A 22,680-nucleotide genomic window follows, 5' to 3' on the forward strand; every position below is an offset into this window, starting at 1 on the left:
TAGCCTAATTGTGAGCAAACGCAGATTACTCTGTTATGGCAAGAGAGATATTCACAGTGTTTTTGCTAACTTATTCCATGAAACTAAAGCAGAAACAACTGTTCTGAGAGGCCAGTAAAGTCCTGTGGCCCTCTTGACTTCTTTGATTTTCATTTTGGAACCGTGAACTCTTTTAACACTCCCTGATTGTAGAATTGACCAGCTTTTATTTATTGCAGCTGTTACTAAAGATCAGTTATTGAATTATTTAGTAGTGTTGAATCTAAGGAAGGGGAGGGGGATATTCAGGCCACCCTTGAAGAGCTCGTGCTGTGAAGACATGGAAACCAGACTGAGTCCAAGCATGGTCTTGGTGATGCTATTCGATGACATTAAATATTGGCATTCAGTGTTATACCCTGGGAATAAGTTACTCTTAACTCTTAAATCTCTTAATCCTCCTTCTCTGGAAACATTAATTCAGTGTATAAACAGAGGATAGTCTTGACTCCCTTGTGTCTTTATAATGCTTTCTTGTGGGCAAGAATGAGAAAAATTTAAAGTGATTTGTTGGATGACATTTGAATATTTCAGGGGATAAGCCCCTGGGGAACGGTATCTGGAGAGTGACCAGCATCTCCAAAAATCAATAGAAGAGATTTAGGTCAATTTTCATTATTCTGACAAATTGGAGTGAGCCAGGAGCAGCCTTGCGACTTGCAAATCACACATAGTTTAACTGAAGAGCTACTTTAAGAAGTTAGCTTTAGGCCGGCGCCGCGGCTCACTAGGCTAATCCTCCGCCTTGCGGCGCCGGCACACCGGGTTCTAGTCCCGGTCAGGGCGCCGGATTCTGTCCCGGTTGCCCCTCTTCCAGGCCAGCCCTCTGCTGTGGCCAGGGAGTGCAGTGGAGGATGGCCCAGGTGCTTGGGCCCTGCACCCCATGGGAGACCAGGAAAAGCACCTGGCTCCTGGCTCCTGCCATCGGATCAGCGCGGCGCGCCGGCCGCGGCGGCCATTGGAAGGTGAACCAACGGCAAAAGGAAGACCTTTCTCTCTGTCTCTCTCTCTCACTGTCCACTCTGCCTGTCAAAAAAAAAAAAAAAAAAAAAAAAAGAAGTTAGCTTTTGCAGTAAGTCTGAAATTTTGGGGAGAAAGTAGAGTGACAACAGAAAGAAAGGCAAGAAAACTGCTATTATGCATGCACACAAACGTTTATCTCTTACATGTGTAAAATTTGTGATATATGTTTGCATACTTAACTTTAAAAGACATAACTTGTTAGTCCTTCTATTCATTGTGGGTAGTCCTATTTTTCCACCATTCCCTCCACCCTACCATTTTTAGTACTCTTTAGTAAGTTCAGATACCAGCACATTCCACTAAGTATAAAATGAGAGATAAAAGTTACATTCAAGGAGATTATAATATTGTTAACTATTTAGCAATTCCTTAATCAGTAGAAACTTATCTTTGGCATTTTCAAGTTTAAAAAATGCTTTCTTTCCTTTATATTATGAAAATTTTCAAATTCACAGAGAATTTAAAAGAATAGTACAGTAAACATTCAAACTGCTTTTACCCAAATTCACTAGTTGTTTACACTTTACTGGTATGTCTCTTTTTTTTTCCCCCTATGTGCACTGAGCTTTGACACATCATTGACCCTCCAGGTTGGTTTGAAAGAGACATATCAGGGAATTGATATTTTACTGGAAAATGGTCAACTCCTTCATTCTTGTGGTGAGGATTTACTTATTTATTTACTTATTGAAAGGCAGAGTTTCAGAGAGAGAACGAGACAGAAAAGCTGATCATCTGTCTACCGGTTCACTCCCTAAATGGCCACAATCCCAACCAGGTCTCCCATGTGGGTAGCAGGTGCCCAAGCAATTGGGCCATCTTCTACTGCTTTCCCAGGCACATTAGCAGGGAGACCTGGGTTGGAAGTAGAGCAGCTGGGACTGAAGCTGTTGTTAATGTGGGATGCTGGCAGTGTTCTCATGGGGTGTTGGCATCTCAGGCAGCTTAACCCCCTGCATCACAATGCTGGCCCCTTGTGAGGATTTTTTAATGTGATTTCAACAGTGTTTTAGTCAATAGTTAATAGCTGATAATCTCACCCATGTTCCCTTTCTGTTTGTTTTCCTATAGAATGAGTTGATATTAGACTCAACACAATAATGTGCCCTTTAACAACTCAGTGTTGAGATCCAGACTTGAATTTTATATATCAAATTCTGTTACTAGATTTTCAATGCCCATTCTGCCAACTGAAATTGATTTCTTTGCTTTATCTCTAAAGCATTGTCCTGTCTGTGTTAACTTCTAACTTCTTTGTGGTCATTACTTCTGTCTAAAAGAAGTGATGGGTTCCTATATTGTTGGAAACAGACTAGAAAGAGAATGAAGATCAATGACAAAAATCAAGGAGATTTATACTAAATCATTTGGTCCCCAAGGCAGTGTTACATACAAAGATTAACATTTTTCTAATGAAGTGTTCCCTTTTTGTAAAATATAGTAACTTAGCTAATTTTAAATTTCATCTGGTGTTTCAATATTATGAATTACATTTGAGAAACATTTTGAAGAATCTATATTCCTTCTTGAAAATTGGCTTAGGCCGGCGCTGCGGCTCACTTGGCTAATCCTCCGCCTTGCGGCGCCAGCACACCGGGTTCTAGTCCCGCTCGGGGCTCTGGATTCTGTCCCGGTTGCCCCTCTTCCAGGCCAGCTCTCTGCTTAGGCCCGGGAAGGCAGTGGAGGATGGCCCAAGTGCTTGGGCCCTGCACCCCATGGGAGGCCAGGAGAAGCACCTGGCTCCTGCCATCAGATCAGCGCAGTGCGCCGGCCGCAGCGCGCTGGCCGCGACGGCCATTGGAGGGTGAACCAATGGCAAAGGAAGACCTTTCTCTCTGTCTCTCTCTCTCACTGTCCACTCTGCCTGTCAAAAAAATTTAAAAAATTAAAAAAAAAAATTGGCTTAAAAAACCAACTGGATTACATATGTCCAGAAAATAGAAATGGCCCAGAAAGGCAGGTATGTGACAGCTTTCACTCTCCCTCTTCTACTGCTCCGCTCCTTCTCTCCTCACTCTGTCTTTTAAATAGATGAAAATAAACATTAGAAAAAGGGAGAGACCCAGTCCAGTCTTTTCTTCCACTCTTAATAAGATTAATGGGCATACCTGAATTCTTAACATGAAATTGATCTGTTTATCAGAAGGAAACAAACATGTTTTTCTGTTTGACTGATTTGACTGTAACTCCACAATGTTTAGAGTTGGCAGCATATTTTGTTTGGAAAGTTCCTCACTAGAGTTTCTTGTAGATCTTGACTTTGTGAGGGGTAGAATAGCTCTCTGGTCAGTCAAGGAACAGTTAAGCACTTTTTTTTTTTTAAGATTTTATTTATTTATTTGAGAGGTAGAGTTACAGACAGTGAGAGGGAAAGAGAGAGAGAGAGGTCTATATGCTGGTTCATTCCCCAAATGGCTGTAACAGCTAGAGCTGAGCTGATCTGAAGCCAGGAGCCAGGAGCTTCTTCCAGGTCTTCCACATGGGTGCAGGGGCCCAAGGACTTGGGTCATCCTCTGGTGCTTTCCCAGGCCATAGCAGAGAGCTCGATCAGAAGAGGAGCAGCCAGCACTAGAACCGGCGCCCATATGGGATATTGGGATATTGGCACCACAGGCGGAGGATTAACCTACTGCGCCTCAGTGCTGGCCCCTAACCATTTTTCTTACCGCACAAAAATATCACCTTTAGCACAGCTGCTATTAAAATCCCATGGCAGCATTGTATCCAACAACTGTAGATTGCTTGGTGTTCTAATGGAGCATTTTCCAAAATTGGCCACACGCTAGGCCATAAAGCAAGTTCTAATAAATTTCAAAAGATGGAAATTGTACAAAGTGTGTTCTGTAGCCACAGTGGAATTAAGCTAGAAGTAATTACATTTTCACAGAAAAATCTTCCAATATTTGAAATGTGCATAAGAAGAAATAACAACCCAAACGAACAGATAAATAAAAAGCAGACACAATTTACCTGTAACAGGGACAAAAAGAGTATTATTACAGGTCTTATAACCATTGAGAAGTTGGGGGTAATCTGACAAATTGATGCCCTTAAATTTAAAATTTCACATGAAGGAGATTCCTTAAATAACATGACTTACCAAAACCAACAAAAAGTTTTATAAAAATAATTAAAACTCAACACAATTAAAAATGGACAAGGGAATGAGCTCTCAACACAGTGATTCGGATGCCTCTTGGTCGTCCCACATCTGGTATTGGAGTCCGGGGGTTGGATCCGGGCTCCATTCTAGAGTCCACCTCCTGCTATTGCACACGCTAGGAGGCAGTAGGTAAGGACTCAAGGAGTCGGATTCCTGCTTTCCATGTGGGAAACCCGGCTTGAGTTATTGGTTCCCAGCGATGAACTAGCCCAGCCCTGACTGTTATGTTTACTCACATTTGGCGAGTAAAGCAATGAATGAGAGATCTTTCTGTTTTTCTGCATTTCTTTCTTTTTTTTTAAAAAAAGATTTATTTTATTTATTTGAAAGAGTCACACAGAGAGGTAGAGACAGAGAGGTCTTTCATCTGCTGGTTCATTCCCCAGATGGCTGCAATGGCTGGAGCTGCGCAGATCAGGAGCCAGGAATTTCCTCCAGGCCTCCCATGTGGGAGCAGGGGCCCAAGGACTTGGGCCATCCTCCACTGCTTTCCCAGGCCACAGCAGAGAGCTAGATCGGAAGAGGAGCAGCCAAGACTAGAACCAGCGCCCACATCGGGTGCCAGGGCTTTAACCCACTGCACCTCAGTGCCGGTCCCTTTTTCTGTATTTCAAATAAATAACTGTAGAAACAACCCAAATTTCCATTGACTGATGAATGAATTTTAAAATGTCATATTTGTGGTCAGTATTGTGATGTAGCAGGTTAAGCTGCCTTTGATGCTGGCATCCCATATGGGCCAGCTCCCTGCCAGAGCATCTGGGAAAGCAGTGGAAGATGGCCCAGCCACTCGGGCCCCTGTCACCCACATGGTAGACCTACAAGAAGCTCCTGGCTCCTGGTTTTGGCCTGGCACAGCCCCAGCCATTGCAGCCATTTGGAGAGCGAACCAACAGAAGGAAGATTCCCTCTCTCTGTCTTTGTAACTGCTTGTCAAATAAATCAATCACTGAAAATTTGTCTATCTATCTATATATCTATACTGTATCTATAAAAATGAATGAAGTGCTGATCATTTGGTAAGTGAAAGAAGCCAGTCACGAAAAGACCACATATTATGTGATTCCATTTATATGAAATACCCAGAACAGGTAAATCCATAGTCACAGAAAGACTAGTCATTTTCAGAGGTTAGGAGTAAGGAGGAATGTAAAATGATTGCTAGTGGGTATAAGGTTCCTTTTTCTGATGATGAAAATATTCTAGGATTGATTGTGATAGTTGGACAACGTGGTATATAGGCTAAATTAAATATTTTAAATGGGTAAATTATATGGTACATGGATTATATCTCAGCAATGATGTTTGTTGTTAAAAGCAAGACCTTCTCCAAAGAAACTAATAAAACCAATACTAGAAAAAATATGAAATCTGATTTATCTTATATCTATAAAAGAAATTTAAGAGCCATTGTTGTGGCACAGTTTGTTAAGCTGCCACCTGTGATGCCAGTGTCCCACATAAGCTCCTGTTTAAGTCCTGGCTGCTCTACTTCCCATGCAGCTCCCAGCTAATGCACCTGGGAAAGCAGCAGAATATGGCCCCAGAGCTTGGAACCCTGCTACCCACGTGGGAGACCTCGATTGAATTCCAGGTTCCTGAGTTCTGCCTAGCCCAGGCCCAGCTGTTGCTGCAATTTGGGGAGTAAATCAGTGAATGGAAGATCTCTCCCCATTTCTCACCCCCCAACTCTATCTTTCAAGTTTAAAAAAAAAAATCTTTTTTTTTTAAAGGAATAAATTTAATCACTAATTGAAGCCTTCACACATAGAAAACCCCAGGCCCAATATGGATGACTCGGTGAATTCCTTAAAACATTTAAGAAGTAGAGCCGGCACTGTGGCTCACTTGGTTAATCCTCCGTCTGTGGGACCAGCATCCCATATGGGTGCCGGGTTCTGGTCCCGGTTGCTCCTCTTCCATTCCAACTCTCTGCTGTGGTCCGGGAGGGCAGTGGAGGATGGCCCAAGCGCTTAGGCCCCTGTACCCACATGGGAGACCAGGAGGAAGTACCTGGCTCCTGGCTTCGGATCAGTGCAGTGCCAGCCGTGGCGGCCATTTGAGGGGTGAACCAACGGAAGGAAGACCTTTCTCTCTGTCTTTCTCTCACTGTCTAACTCTATCTGTCAAATAAAAAAAAATTAAGAAGTAGTAACTATGTTAAATAAACTCTTACAGAGAATATACAAAGTGGGAACACTTTCTAACTTATTTTATAGCCAAAAGGTCATTTTAATAAAGGGATAATATAAGCCATCTTCTACATAAAGATAGACCCAAAAATCCTCTAAAACAGAAAACCTTCTCAGCAAATTTGGAATATAGGATAGTTCCCTTAATCTTATAGGAATTTTTTACCAAAAAGTGTAGAATGAATGTTACAGTTAGTGATGAAATGTTGAACGACTTTTCTGTTAACATCAGGACTGAGATAAAGGTGACTTCTGCCTCCATTACTCACTGCTGGACTGGAAGTCTTGGTGCAGTAAAAGAAGACAAAGAAATAAAGCCTTAGTGTCAGGAAGGAAGAAATAAAATGTTCTTTATTTGCAGGTGACATACTTTTGTATATTGAAAACAAAAGAATATACAGCTAAAATGTTAATACCCGAGTATCTCAGGGTTGTTGGAAATGAAGTCAGTATATAAAAGTTCAATGTTGGATATAGTTTGTGAAGTCACTGAATTGTAACATTTATATGTATGCAGAAAACTTTCACATTATGCTTCAGTACAAAGGCTTAAAATTTTATTTTTATACTTCAACAATTAGAAAAATAAAATTTGAAAAAGATACTGTTTACAACATCAAAAAACATAAAAACACCTAATAATAACAGATACTGTTTACAACTTCAAAAAAAAACATAAAAATACCTAGTGAAAAGCGTGCCAAATCTCCACAAAGAAAATCATAGTGAAGACCCAAGTGAGTAACCATGTTAGGGACTGGAAGAATGTACACTGTTTCATTTTCAGTTCTCCCAAAACTGACGTCTTGGGGAGGCCACATTCTGCCTACTGTAGATACTTAGAGCCAGAGATGGTAATTCATCCAGCACTTATGAAGATTTTAATGGCCCACATATTCTTTTTCTCTGATCTTTGTTTACTAGTTTTTTTTTTTTTTTAATTTCTCTTGTTTCTGGCTTTTTAAATTTCTATTTAAGAATTTTTAAAAATATACCACTATTTCCTGGTACATGTTTTTGTTGTATTGCTTCAAATTCTTTGTTGAACAGTCCAGGGATGGTTAATTAAAATAATTAGAAAAGATGGGCTCTCTGTATGCTTAGCAAATGAAAAGGTTGAGAGTGATGTTAGTCATGGGACTCTGTCTATAGATGGGAATCTGCTGATATCTTAGACTACATGAAGTTGTAACCAGAATTGCTTGCTGAGAGTGGTCCCATGTTATTCCTAAATAGGAGAGAGCCAGGGGAGTCAGGCAGAGGGAGCTGAGCATAATTCTTAGTTGACTGTTTTCAGTTTTAAATTATGTATGAAAATTATCTTAACTCTCTTAATTAATCTTCCATTTTATATTGCACTTTTAAGAACTTTAATGATTATTTTGGGTTTTTTTTTTGAAGATTAATTTGTTTATTTGAAAGTCAGAGTTACACACAGAGGGAAGGAGAGGCAGAGAGAGAGAGAGGGGTCTTCTATCCGCTGGTTCACTCCCCAGATGGCCGCAATGGCCGGAGCTGTGCCAATCTGAAGCCAGGAGCCAGGAGTTTCTTCCGGGTCTCCCATGTGGGAGCAGGGGCCCAAGGACTTGGGGCATCTTCTACTGCTTTCCTGATCCAGAGAGCTGGATCGGAAGTAGAGCAGCCGGGACTTGAACTGGTGCCCATATGGGATGCCGGCACTGCAGGTGGCAGCTTTACCTGCTACGCCATAGCACTGGCCCCTAATGATTATTTTGTAATCATTTAAAGTGGTATGTTCATTTTCTGAATTTATATCTTGGAATGGAGTAATTAAAGATACTTTTTTTGGTGAAGGAAATCAAAATAAAGGCTTTTAGCTAAAGGTAGAGAAAAGAATGTATCAAAATTTGTGTATTTACATGAAGCCAGAATGTTAAAAACAAACATGCCCTGTGAGTGTATTAAAAATCTCCAACTCATTAAAATAGATTTGTTATTCTCACACTATTCCTGTTGGCTAAAGTCTGGAAGGACTGAAAGAACACATTATTAGTCAGCTGGCACATGTCTCTATTACTTGTATTCCAGTTTGAGATTTCCAGCTAAGTAGGGTAATTATGTTGGAAATGCACGCAGCTTTTTAATTTTGTTTTAAATTTGATGAAATCATATGCAATACATGAAAAGGAATTCTGAAACAAAATCAACTACTTTGCTACAACTTTCTCTTTTATGTTTTGTTCTTTGCATGGTGTTAAGTCCATTACACTTGCACAACACGTGGGAGGGTGGGAAGTGATTTTTATAGCATCTTTTGTGTCCCACTCCTTGCAGGAGAATAAGAAAGAAAAGCCTATAGTTATTTATATTTGTGAGTGGTAATTGCATTCTTTTCATTATTAGCTGGAGCTAGAACAAAAATGAAAATCACTTGGGGCCTACTTCTTAGTTTGAGACTGTTTTCTTTTTTTTCTTTTTTTTAAAGATTTATTTATTTATTTATTTATTTGAAAGTCAGAGTTACACAGAGAGAGGAGAGGCAGAGTGTGCCAGCCTGCAGCACAATGAACCGGGTTTCCTAAATGAAAGATCTCCGTGAGTGAGATCCCAGTGGAAAGAACAGGTCATCAAAGAAGGAGGTACCTTTCTCTGAAGGGAGGAGAGAACTTCCACTTTGACCATGGCCTTGTCTAAATATGATCAGAGTCGGTGAACTCAGGGGGCTTCCATAGCCTTGGCAGCTCATGACAAGAGCCTAGGGTGATTACTGAGGCCATAAACAAGAGTGTCAATTTGTTAAGTCAACAACAGGAGTCACTGTGCACTTACTCCTCATGTAGGATCTCTGTCCTTAGTGTTCTGTACATTGAGATTTAATGCTATAACTAGTACTCAAACAGTATTTTTCACTTTATGTTTCTGTGTGGGAGCAAACTGTTGAAATCTTTACTTAATGTATGCTAAACTGATCTTCTGTATATAAAGAGAATCGAAAATGAATCTTGATATGAATGGAAGGGGAAAGGGAGTGGGAAAGGGGAGGGTTGTGGGTGGGAGGGACGTTATTGGGGGGAAGCCATTGTAATCCATAAGCTGTATTTTGGAAATTTATATTCATTAAATAAAAGTTAAAAAAAAAACAAAACAAAACAATGAACCGGGTTTCCTGAAACAGAGAGTGGGAATGTGGGGACAAGGACTCAAAGAATGGAGCCAAGACAAATCCTGATCAAGGCTCGTTTATTCAACAAGTCCAGTAGTATTTAAACATGACCAGTTGTACACAAGAAGGCACACAGAGGATTTACATATCTTAAAAGACTTTTGGGGTTACAAAGAGTTCCCGATACAGTTCTTCTGCTTAACAGATCACAAAATGTTATCAATCATAGATTACAAGGGTATAATAAAACACCTAGGTAATAAATGCTGGTTTCGGGTGTGGCTGATTATCTACATCATCTCTTGTGAGAAGTCTAGCAGTGAGATACGGTTCTTCCTGCCTCTTCCTGGAATCTCCTTAGCCTAATTGTCTGTGCCGGGATGTCTCCATCCATGTTTAAGTGTAAACAAAAGGGGTGACTGCCCACAGCAGAGAGAGAGAGAGAGGTCTTCCATCCTATGGTTCACTCCCCAGATGGCCACAGCAGCCGGAGCTGTGCCGATCCGGAGCCAGGAGCTTCGTCCTGGTCTCCCAACGTGGGTGCAGGGGTCCAAGGACTTGGGCCATCTTCTACTGCTTTCCCTGGGCCATAGCAGAAAGCTGGACAGGAAGTGGAACAGCCGGATCTCTGAATGGCACCCATATGGGATGCCGGCACTTCAGGCCAGGGCATTAACCCACTGCACCACAGAGCTGACCCCAAACTGTTTTCTTTAGTATTTGGAAGATGTGAGATGACTTTTTAGGACCATTTTTAATAGCCCCACCCCCTTCATTTTAGCCTTGTCTGAGAAAAAAAATTTAGCAAGTCTGTAAGTAAAGATCAAAGTAAACAACATAGGAGTATCAGTTACTAGGCTCTTCTATATAATGATTTTATAGCTTCTACAACTTCCAGCATTTCTGATGTCTTTTAAAATTGAGGTCAGCATATTGGGCCAGTGTTGAGGCGTAGCAGGTAAAGCCACTGCCTGAAATGCTGACATCCCATATACGTGCCATTTAAAGTCCTAGTTGCTGTACTTCCAGTCCAGCTCCCTGCTAATGACTTGGGAGGCCTGGAAGAAGCTCTGGGCTCCCAGTCCCAGCCATTGCAGCCATCTGGGGAATAAGCTAGCAGATGGAAGATCCTGTGTGTGTGTGTGTGTGTGTGTGTGTGTGTGTGTGTCTCCCTCTTTCTCTCTAACTCTGAATTTCCAATAAATAAGTACAAAAGATTACAGAAAATAAACTATTATATTTAACTTTTAAAAAGAGAAGAATGCAACAGTACATATAAGGATTAGTAGATATTTAGGTTAATTCTTTTTCTCCCTCATTTTTTTTCATTTGAACAATTTCAAAGTTATAGAAAAATTTCCTGTAGATTGATCAGTTATTAATGTTTTACCACATTTGCTTTATTTTTCTCTACATACATATATACATACACATGTAAATGTGCACACATACATACACACATGTGTTATTAATATTTATTTCCTGACTCATTGACAGTGACAGACATCATAATGCTTTACTTATAAGTATTTTAGCCATGTTTTTCCTGAGAATAATAACATGTTGCTCTTGTACAAAATATAAAACTGTTTAATTTTTCTGTAATCCCACCTGTTAGCTGTGCTTTCTCAGTGTTTAAGAACAAAGGAAGCAGTGAGGAGAATTATTAATAGCAGCCACCCACTCCCTCATTCATCACTGTGCACCTTCCAGAAATGAAAGCAGTTAAATTTCAGTCCTGAATAAATATAAAGCAAATGATAGACAAGGCTCTATAACATTAAGTAGGCCCAATTTCTTGAGGCAACTTCAGAATGTCCATAGAAAATAATTTATTATGAAAAAACATGCATGGATTTTAGGGAGTTTCTTTTTCCAGCAAAATAAACTTGCCTTAATTTTGTTTTTCACATATTTTGAGAAGTACGTATTATAGTTGAACCATTTCCTAAATAACTTTGTAGTGGGCGTCATAAGTGTCACAAAAGAATGTATTTATTTTCATAAATTCATGGGCTGGCAGAGTTGGAAGCACTTTGCAATATATTATCTATCCATTTTACACGAGAAGAGCTAATGTTCAACATCATACAACTAGAGATGAGACTAGATTGGAGTTTTCCTAACTTCACTGCAGTGTTTTTCTCTCATATTGTGTTGCCACTCCACGACCCTGAGTTGCTTATGCTGTGCTCTTGATAACCATGACCGGTGAAAGGCTTAAGAATACTGAGCCGAGCTAATTCATGTACTCCCTTGAATCTGATTTGGATGCACTGCAGTAGTGCTGCCCAGACTTCCACATGCATGTGAATTTCCTAGCGACTTGTTAAATGCAGGACTGAGGTGGCGTCTGAGAACCTGCATTTCTCGTAAGCTGCCAGTGTTGGTGATGCTGAGATCCAGGACTGCGTTTTGCATAGCAGACATCTAGAACAAGCACAGAACTCCCATAGCCTCCACCACCATCCAGGTCGCAAAAGTGCTTCTTAAAAACTATACAATACTTCTGTTCCTTGAAATATAGATAATATTGTAAGTAGTACCTGTTTACCCACCATCAAGCCAAAATAAGGTTTAACCCCAGTATGTTCAGTCATAGAAGATGCTACTATCTATTTCTCCTGTGCTATTGTATCAACAAATATTGAGATTCCACAAACTTAAAAGGTACTATGGAAAGAAATATGAATTCAGGAGATAAAAAGAATCCTTGCCAAACGGAATTGTTCTATCCAAAAGAACAACCAAATGAAGTTCCATTTTTACTTTCAATAAAAATATTTAAGCCGGCTACATTTATACATTTAATAAATACTGAGGATTTCTGTTCCTATGGCATTTACATTCTGACTTCGTTCCCTTGTATCTAAATCTGTATCCTGAGTCAAAGTGAACAAATGATTATTGAAAAGTACAAATGCTTGGTTTTGTGTGATAGTTCTTTAAGGATTGTGCATTTGGCGTTATTGTCGGTATATTTATGACCTTCTTAATGCAACAAGGATTGTATTCGTACCTGTAGCAATCAAAATATAGCAGACCTTTAATATGTGTCTGAAGAAATTTGCACTTTGCATAGATCCCCACATGCTTATAGAAATCATAATTTCTTTCTTATTTCTCAGAGTAATTCAGCAGTAAAATATTAAGTCTGTAATCACTCTCCAGGGGGAAATCTGGAGCATAAAGCAAAGACCTACAGCTCATCAACGATACTGGGGCATGAGTGGGTGTCTGGTCTAGTGGTTAAGACAGCTACATCCCACATCAGAGTGCTGTGGTTCTGTTGCTGCCTCCAGCTTCCTGCTACTGTGGACCCTGGGAGGCAGTCGTGGTAGTTCAAGCAGTCACGTTCCTGCCTCCCACGTGGTGCTTTGGATTGAGTTCCCTGCTCCTGGCAGTTGTGGGTGTTAGGGAAGTGAACCCGTGCTGTCTGTCACTGTCCCTGCCTTTGTCTTTCTGCCTCCAAACAAATAATTCTTTTAAAAAATGATATTGTAGCATAAAGAAGCCAAAGAAAACAGCTAAGTTGGGGCAAGTGTTTCAAGTGGTTCAAACACTACTTGGGATGCCCACATCCCATATCTACGTGCCTGGATTCAAGTCTTTGCTCTGCTTCTACTTCCAGCTTCCTGCTGATGTGCATCCTGGGAGGCAGCAGCTGGGTCCCTGCTACGCGTGTGGGAGATCCAGCTTCTGGCTTCAGCCTGGCTCAGCCCTAGCTGTTGCAGGGATTTATGAAGTAAACCAGCAGATGGGAGGATATCTGTCTCTGTCTCTCTTGCTCTGTCTTTGCATTTCAACTAAATTTAGAAAAAAAAAAAACCACAGTTAAATATGCATTTATTAAGTTTCTGCTTTCTCTTAGTGTCCTGGGTGATACTAGTATGTAAAGAAATAAATGTAATCTTCAGGGTGATCAGTACTCTTGAGGGGAGGCAGACATCTAAACAGATGAATAGACCTCAGTGTGACAAATGGTAAGGGGCATGCACAACATCTGGAATCAATGCAGGAAAATTGTAAAGAAAATAGAATTTGGAGAATGCAATACATTTAAAAATAACAAAAGAAACTGCAATTAAAATTTTCTGTGAACCAGAGAGATAGGTTGACATGTGATAATATAGAATCTAGGTAAAAGGAATAGTGTATTATTCACTATAACATTCTTACATTTTGCTCTGTGATTGAAAAGTTTCTTAAGAAAATGTTAGATTCAAAAAATGATAACAAAGCAACTAAGATTAGATATAAAGGGGCCACCAAGCACAGTCTTCATTTTCCTTGTAAATACTAGGTCCTTAATGAAAAGAATACAATAAACTAGAAATGAAATTTCCAATTCACTGTGGGGAAGGCAAGCTGTCATCTAAGAAAAGCAGAAATTTCGTGCTCTGATATCATTAACATATCTGTCATGAGACCCAAGAAAGTAAAGGTGTATCCATTAGGCAAAATATGGCATATATCACAATATAAATACCTTCCAAATGTTGGTGCAGAATTGACCCAAATACTAGAGATGTAGTTTATATAATGAAGTTTTAGTAGATATTAGGCTATGATGCTTACATAACATAGGTTGTAATTTGGGGGTAATACTAGAAACATTGCTTATCAATGAAGTTGGTTTATACCAAAGTATCTTAACTTCTTATGTGTCAATATGTGAGAAATACCTCTAATCTTTTCAGTCTTTAATTAAAAAATCTAATATAACAAATGCTTTAGGGAACATTTCTCAATCTCAGTTAAATAGATAAATATTTGTATTAGGATCAAAGAGTTGACATTTCACAGTTCATACTATATTGAGTGATATGATTTACAACTAATTATGACTAAGGTTTGGTGGTCTCTGGTTATTTTAGTCCATTGTAGATCAGCAGTGGTAAAGAATGTTATAGCTAAAAGGTTTATATATAAAATAATGAAAAGTTTTTTTAAGATTTATTTATTTTAAAGGGAGAGTACAGAAAAGAGAGAAGGAGACACAAAAAAACAAAGATCTTCCATCCTCTGGTTCACTCCCCAGATGGCCACCACAGCCAGGGCTGGGGCAAGCTGAAGCCAGAAGCCAGAAGCCAGAAGCCAGAAGCTTCTTTCAGGTCTCCCACGTGGGTGGCAGGGACCCAAGGACTTGGGCCATGTTCTGCTGCTTTCCCAGGTGCATTAGCAGGGAGTTGGATGGGAAATGGAGTAGCTGGGACTCAAACCAGCGCCCATGTGGGATGCCGGACACTGTAAGCAGTGGTTTAACCTATTGTGCCACACCACTGGCCCAAGAATATTTTATATACATTATCTTACTTGACCCAGTATTGTCAGGTAAGCAAGTATTAATTTTTAAATAACCTTGTTGATAATCTGTGGCTGGATTTGATATTGTAACTAGAAAACCTGATGTTATAAATACGACAGTTGTCACTTATGGTCTTGTTTTGTAGATCTGAAAGTTCTTGTAAATTAAAGATAACTAAATTGAATTATGACTTGTGTTATGAAGTTACAATGTTTTCAAGTAGGGAAATTTTGAGCCATGCTATAATAAAATGTGGCAAACATTTAAAAATATTAAATTGTAATATATAATTTAACTCATAAAATATAGATGCCATCTTTTTTTAAAGATTTTATTTATTTATTTGAGAGGTAGAGTTACAGATAATGAGAGGGAGAGACAGAGAGAAAAGTCTTCCTTTTGTTGGTTTGCTACCCAGATAGCCGCAATGGTCGGAGCTGCGCCAATCCAAAGCCAGGAGCCAGGAGCTTCTTCTCGGTCTCCTATGTGGGTGCAGGCACCCAAGCACTTGGGCCATCTTCTGCTTTCCTAGGCCATAGCAGAGAGCTGGATTAGAAGAGGGGCAGCCGGAACTAGAACCAGTGCCCATAGGGGATGCTGGCAATGCGGGCAGAGGGTTAACCTACTGCACCACAGCACCGGCCCCATCTTTGCTTAAACTAGGTCAGAAAATATGTTGCCTTGGTATGTCATTGAAAACTGCATTGCCAGTTTGAGTTCCAGCTGCTCCACTTCTGATCCAGCTCTCTGCTATGGCCTGGGAAAGCAATAGAAGATGGCCCTAAGCTCTTGGGCCCCTGCACCCATGTGGGAGACCCAGAAGAAGCTCCTGGCTCTTGGCTTTGGATCAGCCCAGCCTCGGCCATTGTGGCCATTTGGGAAGTGAACCAGTGGATAGAAGACCTCTCTCTCTCTCTCTCTCTGCCTCTGCCTCTCTGTAACTCTGCCTTAAAGAAAAAGAAAAAAAGAATAACATATGCCTTTATTTACTCTGATGCTTTAAATGTCTTATGTATTTGTTGCAGTTTTAAAAAAAAATATTTGTTTTCATTTATTTGAAAGAGCAACAGAGAGACAGAGATTCACAGGGGCCCAAACATTTGCGCCATCATCTGCTGCCTCCCAGCATGCATTATTAGGAAGCTAGATTGGAAGCAGAACAGCTAGGTATCAAACCAAGCAGTCCTGTATGGGATGCAGGCATCCCAAGTGTGGCTTACCATGCCTCATCACAATGCTGCCCTGTTACATATCTTTCATTTTGCTATCTGAAGACATGTTCTTTTAAAACCCAAGTTATGTACTTTTAATATGATAAGGTATTTTAATTGTATGATATCTTTGTGTTGAGAGGTAGTTGTGGCTTTTGAAATGCATTATACTTACTAAATCTTTAATGTAAGTATCCCTTAAGGAGATAGGGATTTGTTTTGAGTTTATATTTCTATAATATAAACATTGTGTTAGAATGTAAAGAGTTGACTATAAAGTGCCATGCAAGTGTTACCACATACACCTCTGAGTGAAACTAGCCTTGTGTCGTCGTCATCGTTGTCTTTAATAGCTGGGGAAACTAAGTCTTCTGGGTTGAAATTACAGATGGTGATTTACAGAACTGGGCCCAAGTCTGTCTGTCTGTCTGTCTCTCTCTCTCTCTCTTTTCCAAGTCTTCTAACTTCAGTATTTTCTTCCTTTATCAGATGCCACGGTTTGAAGCCTCAGTGCCTGTTTTAGTACACTGATGCATTAGAAGTAGCAAAAAATTATTCCTGATACGATGATTCAACAAATTTAATTCGCCATATAGGAAAAAAAAATTTGACCCCAAGTTGTAGAAGCTGTTAAAGCTGTATCTTGTTTCAGACCAGTGGAAATAGCTTCACACTGTTAATCGTAGTATGTTTATAAGCAGTGGATTCTAGAGGTAGGTTTGGCAAAGCTGGTGAAACGTGGGTACTCTGGTCTTAAAATAGAGGCTTTTGGGATAACTAAAGGATCCTTTTTTTTTTAAGTTTTCCATATCATACTAAGGGAAATTTAATGGGGGATATATTTTGACGTAACTAAACTATGGCATAGTGAGGTTATTTATATGGACAAATATATAGGTCAGGTTATTCTGTGTACAACTGTTTGATATAGTTAATTTAGTACAGTTTAATATCATTGTTAAGTATTTTCTAATAAAATTCCCAACTTTCTTAAATACAGGGCACTGGGTTAATAAGGAAATAACTCTCCCTCCCCCCTCTTCCTTTCTTTGCTTTGTGTTGATGTCTAATTGGCTGAGTATTTTGAGGATATTGACAGATTATTTAGAGTTGACAGTTGTCTCAAGTTGCTGGCAAGAACATACTGCTGAATTTGCTCTTCTGAACCGTGAAAGGTGAATGAAGGGAAAGTTGCATAATTTATGATAGTATAAAAGGATTTAAAAGTAAATTTTGACTTGAATTTAATAATTTACTCTGGGGACATGCAATGTCTTTATAATACTAATGCTTGATTTTTCTTTTTATTGGCTTGAATCTCCTAACTTGGGGATTTAGTTATACTGTTTTTGCAGTTTGACTCTAAATTTATAACACTAGCATTTGTATTCCCCTGGGGTTAAGGAAGGAAAATGGTTGTAATACCAGGGGGGACATGACACTTTACTTTAACTGGAAGCCCCTGCTTTTCTTTTAGTTCTCAAAATTGCTTATCAAAGATATGCACTGTCCTGTCAAAAGTTAAATTTGCATTTTTTAAAAAAGAACTGTGGTGGCACTAACTTACCTTGTTTCTTTGGTATTCATATTTCCTAGAGATTTACCCTATGATGATTTTTCCACATTCTAAATACTTACTTTCTTGGTCTTGATCTCTATGAAATTTTTAAAAATAAATATCCTTTTTTTAGAGATTTATTTATTTATTTGAAAGTCAGAGTCACAGAGAGAGGGAGAAACAGAGATCCACCCCCAAGATGGCTGCATGGGCCAAAGCTGGGACAAGCTGGAGCCAGGAGCCGGGAGCTTCTTCTAGGTTTCCCACATGGGTAGCAGGGGCCCAAACACTTAGGTCATCTTTTGCTTCTTATCCCAGCCCATTAGCATGGAGTTGGATCAGAAATGGAGCAGCTGGGACTCAAACTGGCACCCATATTGGATGCAGGAGTTGCAGACAGTGGCTTTACCAGCTATGCCACAGTGCCGGCCCCCTGTCTATGAAATTTAAATATGTGAATGATACATACCATTTGTGAGAGTGTTATTGCTGATTTTTCTTTTTACAACTTCTTGACATATTTTTGAAACTTTCAGCATCAGTCAAGTATTTATTAAAAGCTTGCCATTAAAAGTAAAATAAAAAAAGAGAAAATTAAAAAGTTTGCTGTTTTCTTGTGATATATTAAGAATGTACATTTAAACCATGTAATATATTCAATTTAGGGGAGCCACGGAAGACAGTTCAGAATGGCAATGCTTCTTTGATTTTAGAGCACTTATAATCCCCTCCTTATTTTTGTTTAAAGATTTATATTTTTTTTATTTGACAGAGTTACAGAGAGAGAGGTAGAGACAGAGAGGTCGGTCTTCCATCCACTGGTTCACTCCCCAGATGGCCGAAACGGCTGGAGCGGCGCCGATCCGAAGCCAGGAGCCAGGAACTTCTTCCAGGTCTCCAACGTGGGTGCAGGGGCCCAAGGACTTGGGCCATCCTCTACTGCTATCCCAAGCCATAGCAGAGAGCTGGATTGGAAGAGGAGCAGCCGGGACTAGAACTGGCACCCATGTGGGATGCCGTTGCTTCAGGCCAGGGCTTTAACCCACTGCGCCACAGTGCCAGCCCCTCCCCCCCTTATTTTTTACTTTTTTGTGTTGTTTGTTTGTTGTTGCACTGGTTCAAGGAAAAAAGATGAGAACAAATCATCTTTGTTTCAATTGGCCTTATTAAACTGTAAGCTGAAACTGTAAGTTACTGGCTTAAAGAAAGAAAAGGACTTATATGTATGTTGGTGAACATTTTAAATGAAAATAATACTTTGTAGTTGCCAGGGTCAGTGTTTTTTAATGGCCACTGTAATTTCCAAATGGGCTGGGAGATACTTTGGAAAAGTGAATTATCCCAAAACTACAGAAACTAACATTTTCTTAAAGTGCCAGATGGTAAGTGTTTTAGACTTTTTGGGCCATGTGGTCTCTGTTGTATCTACTCAACACTTTCTCACAGCTACATAACTATTCAGTTCTGCAGTTGTAGTGTAAAAATAGATTAATGGGCAATATAGAGTAAATAAATGAATGAGCTTGGCTGTGTTCCAATAAAACTTTATTTACAAAAACAAGTGACTAGCCAACTAACACAGGTTCTATAGCATCTAATCATTATTATTTCTAACCACCTATGTATGGATGTGGTTCTCTGCCCTACACAAGCATCTTTTATTATTGTTATGAATAATTTGTAAAATCACAGATGACAGAGAACTTCACAGGTGACAGAGAACTTATTTAAAATGGCACAGTAGATGGTATAGTGCATTGTTTCCAGGTGAAGTAATATGAAAGTAAGTGAATTTTCTAGAGGGAAACTGAGTGACCACAGATGACACAAATTTGGCAAGTAGAGAACCAGGTGATGGATACTTAGGCTTCTTTAGACTGTCCTCTCTACCTCTGTGCATATTTGAAACTGTCAGTATTAGAAAGCTACTATGTAATGAAATAACGGCTAACGGCCCAGGTAAGGCCAGTTTCTCCTTTTCTTCTTACACTTTAGAGTAAGGAGAGTGATAAACAGAATCACAACCTCCATCTTAATGTTATAAATGGAGATGATCTCTGCAGTTCCACAGCCTGCCGGATGTGATGAAGGTCCAGTAGATATGTGGGAGGCCCTGGGAGCTGTCTGTGGTTGCACATCACCAGCAAAGTCAGGCGAACACCCTTCTCCACAGGAAGGGGCTGGCCTCAGATTTGCTCAAAGTGGCACTGACACTTTACCTCCCAAGTCCTCGTGGAAAAGTTAATTTGGGGTTTAACATGTCAAGCTTCAGCAAGTTTAGCTCTCATGAGCCCTACTTCTATGGGAAGAAGTTCAGCCAACCAACAGATGAAAGGAGAAGCTTCAGCTGAATAATTGGCAGTGAGTTTGAAGTCCATTGGTCCGCAGAATTAAGTCTAAATGTGGAAAGGAGGTTTCCAGAGCAGAATATGAATCTTTCAAATCTTGATAATGTAGTCATTTTGACAAGGTAGCAATGATACAACTAACAAAAGGTAGAAGGATGAGGGACAGAAGTGATGTGGAGGCATGTTTTATAACTAGCTGCCAAAAGATGTCATTTGAAATAGATCCAGTAAAAACTTAAGTGTTGGAGTGAAGTATGTATGTAGGTAGATAGTTGATACATAGAATGAGTTAAAGGTTATCCCTAAGAGAGGTAATATAATAAGCTAAACTGTATCTAGATAGGAGTAAAAAAGGAAAACTATATCAGTTCATCATTGCTCATAATAGAGAGAGGGTTTTTATATTTTCATATAAAGTACATTTTGCATAGTTATAGCTATAAAGATTTATTTACTCAACATGTTTTTTATGAGTTCTTATTTGCCAGGCACACTTAAAGTGACCAAAACAGACCAGAATTCTTGCTTTGTGTGTTGGGGAGATAAACAGTAAGCACAGTAGAGGAATAAGCACCTCCGTCTGTTGTAAGCAGTCGTTCAGTGCCCCGCGTGGCAGGGGTCAGGAGGACCACCTGGTGGAATTGCCATTTCCCATTGGGTGGGCAGAGCAGGCCTCCCCCAGAAAATGAAATTTGAGCAAGGACTGGAAGGAAGTGAGGAAACCTAGATGGTTGCCTGGAGAAACTGTATTCTTAGCAGAAAGAGTAGCCATTGCAGAGGTGCTGGAGCAGAAGTGTTCAAGAAACAGGGAAGAGACTGGAAGAGCTGAAGGATGAGGACTGAAAGGGAGGTGGGAGGAGTTGAAGTCAGGTAATAAGATTTTGTGATGGTATGAGATCTGTAGGCCACTAAAATGATTGTGACTTTTAGTCTAAGCACTGAAACAAATATGCATCGCTTCTCGGCCTTCTGGCTAAGATCAAGTGTAGTATCTGAAACAAAAACATAAACGTTTCATAATGCACACATACCTGAAACAAAGCAAGCACAAATTATTTACAAAAGAAAACAGCAATTAAAATAGAAAGCAAAACTATATAAATGTGTATGTTATATAGATGTAAATAAGTAAACTTTCTGGTTTGAAGATTCTGAGATCACAAAGAAAACTGTTCAGAGTCATTCTTAAAACAAAGATATTTAGCAAAGATGATAAAAAGACGGGCAAAGACACAGACAGCCTAGGTAAGCTAAGAAATACAGGAGTTACGACGTTGCTATTGGATGAGACTTGGTACAAAAGGCATTACATGAGGAAAAAAGACATACAAGACTCATATGAAGGAAACCTTAAAATCCTCCTCAGGGGTACAAATAGAGACTTAGATGGAGAGGCTTACAGGACTCTGGGCTAAAAGAGTCAAAACATATGGAAGTTAATTTCCTCTATGTTAACCCATGAAGTTAATAGGACCTGAGAATAAAACATCAGCCAACCTTTCGAGCCAGTGCCAGGCACTGTCCAAAGTGCTTTATACGTATCGCTTATTAGTCCTTACAAGTTTATGTGGTAGGTGTTAGTATTACTCTCTCCATCGTTCCTTTTAGAATTCAAGGCAAAAAGAAGCTAATGAACTTGACCAAGGTTGCAGGTAGAGTAAGTTACTGAACCACGATCTAAACTCAGGATGCTTTCAGATTTTGTGCTTTAACCACTACACTGTACTTTTTTTTTTTTTAAATAAATAAATAGGACTGTGTGTATGTGTGTGTGTGTGTGTGTGTGTAACGAGATAACTGACTCTGATATGGAAAAACAAGGAGGAATACCCAAAAGAATTCTTAAGGAAGAGTAGTAAGGGAAAACTAACTTTATCATATGTTAAAATATAAAACTAGAATGTTAAAACAATGTGGTTACCAGTACATGAACAGACATATGATTAGACAAAACAGGTTCAGAAATATTCTAACTCATACAGATATTTGGAAAATTATGAAGATATCATTTCAAATAATAGGAATTAGTCTCTCTACAGGATAGCTCTGTTGTCATTAAAAGGAAATGAGTTGGATTTATGCATCTTAATTTGACTAAAATTAATACCTAATGTATCAAAGATTTAAACCTGAAAAACTAAACTGTGAACCAAGTTTCCAGTAATTGTAAATTATTTATTTACATTTGTAAATAAGTGCCAGTCTCACATTTCTGTGTGTGTGTCATATGCCATAGTCATGTTGAGGTGTGCATTGTTGGAGTCCTAACTTCACTTTTCATTGGGGTGGTGGAGAGAATGCTTCAGACTGAGGCTAACACGTGGAGTTTCAGTCAGTTAGTGCCTTCCCTTCTTTGATCTTTTAAGGATCTGGGAAAGTAAAAAGGTCTAAGGGAATAAATTCAGCATTTGGCAAGTCAGAAGTGTCTTCAATATCCTTTATGAAACTTGGTTTAATTATGACAGCCTGAATTCCAGCCCCACAGGTCCGGTGGCATTACTCTTGGAGGAAATAGTAAGCATGGGTGGGTGCATGGTTTCCTTCTAACATTCTGCAGAAGGTAGTGATCAAAGGACTCAAGGAATAAGGTTGTCCGAGTTTTAAAAAAGGGGAGTGAACAGACCAGATGCCTATTTAAGTAAAAACACAATTATGATAGTGAATAATAACTATCTCATGCCTGGTCAAAGACAGGAAGGAAATGGAGATCTGAA

The 22,680-nt window shown here is 39.5% G+C and overlaps 1 protein-coding gene and 1 pseudogene across 4 annotated transcripts in view; both read left to right on the forward strand.

Annotated features, from left to right (window-relative positions):
- MCU (mitochondrial calcium uniporter) overlaps positions 1-22,680 on the forward strand; it is a 211,627-nt gene that overhangs the window by 132,803 nt on the left and 56,144 nt on the right. The gene's annotated exons all lie outside the window — the stretch shown is intronic.
- On the forward strand, positions 20,920-20,996 carry LOC127484300 (U2 spliceosomal RNA; annotated as a pseudogene).

This window comes from Oryctolagus cuniculus, chromosome 15, assembly GCF_964237555.1.
Source record: "Oryctolagus cuniculus chromosome 15, mOryCun1.1, whole genome shotgun sequence".
NCBI lineage: Eukaryota > Metazoa > Chordata > Mammalia > Lagomorpha > Leporidae > Oryctolagus > Oryctolagus cuniculus.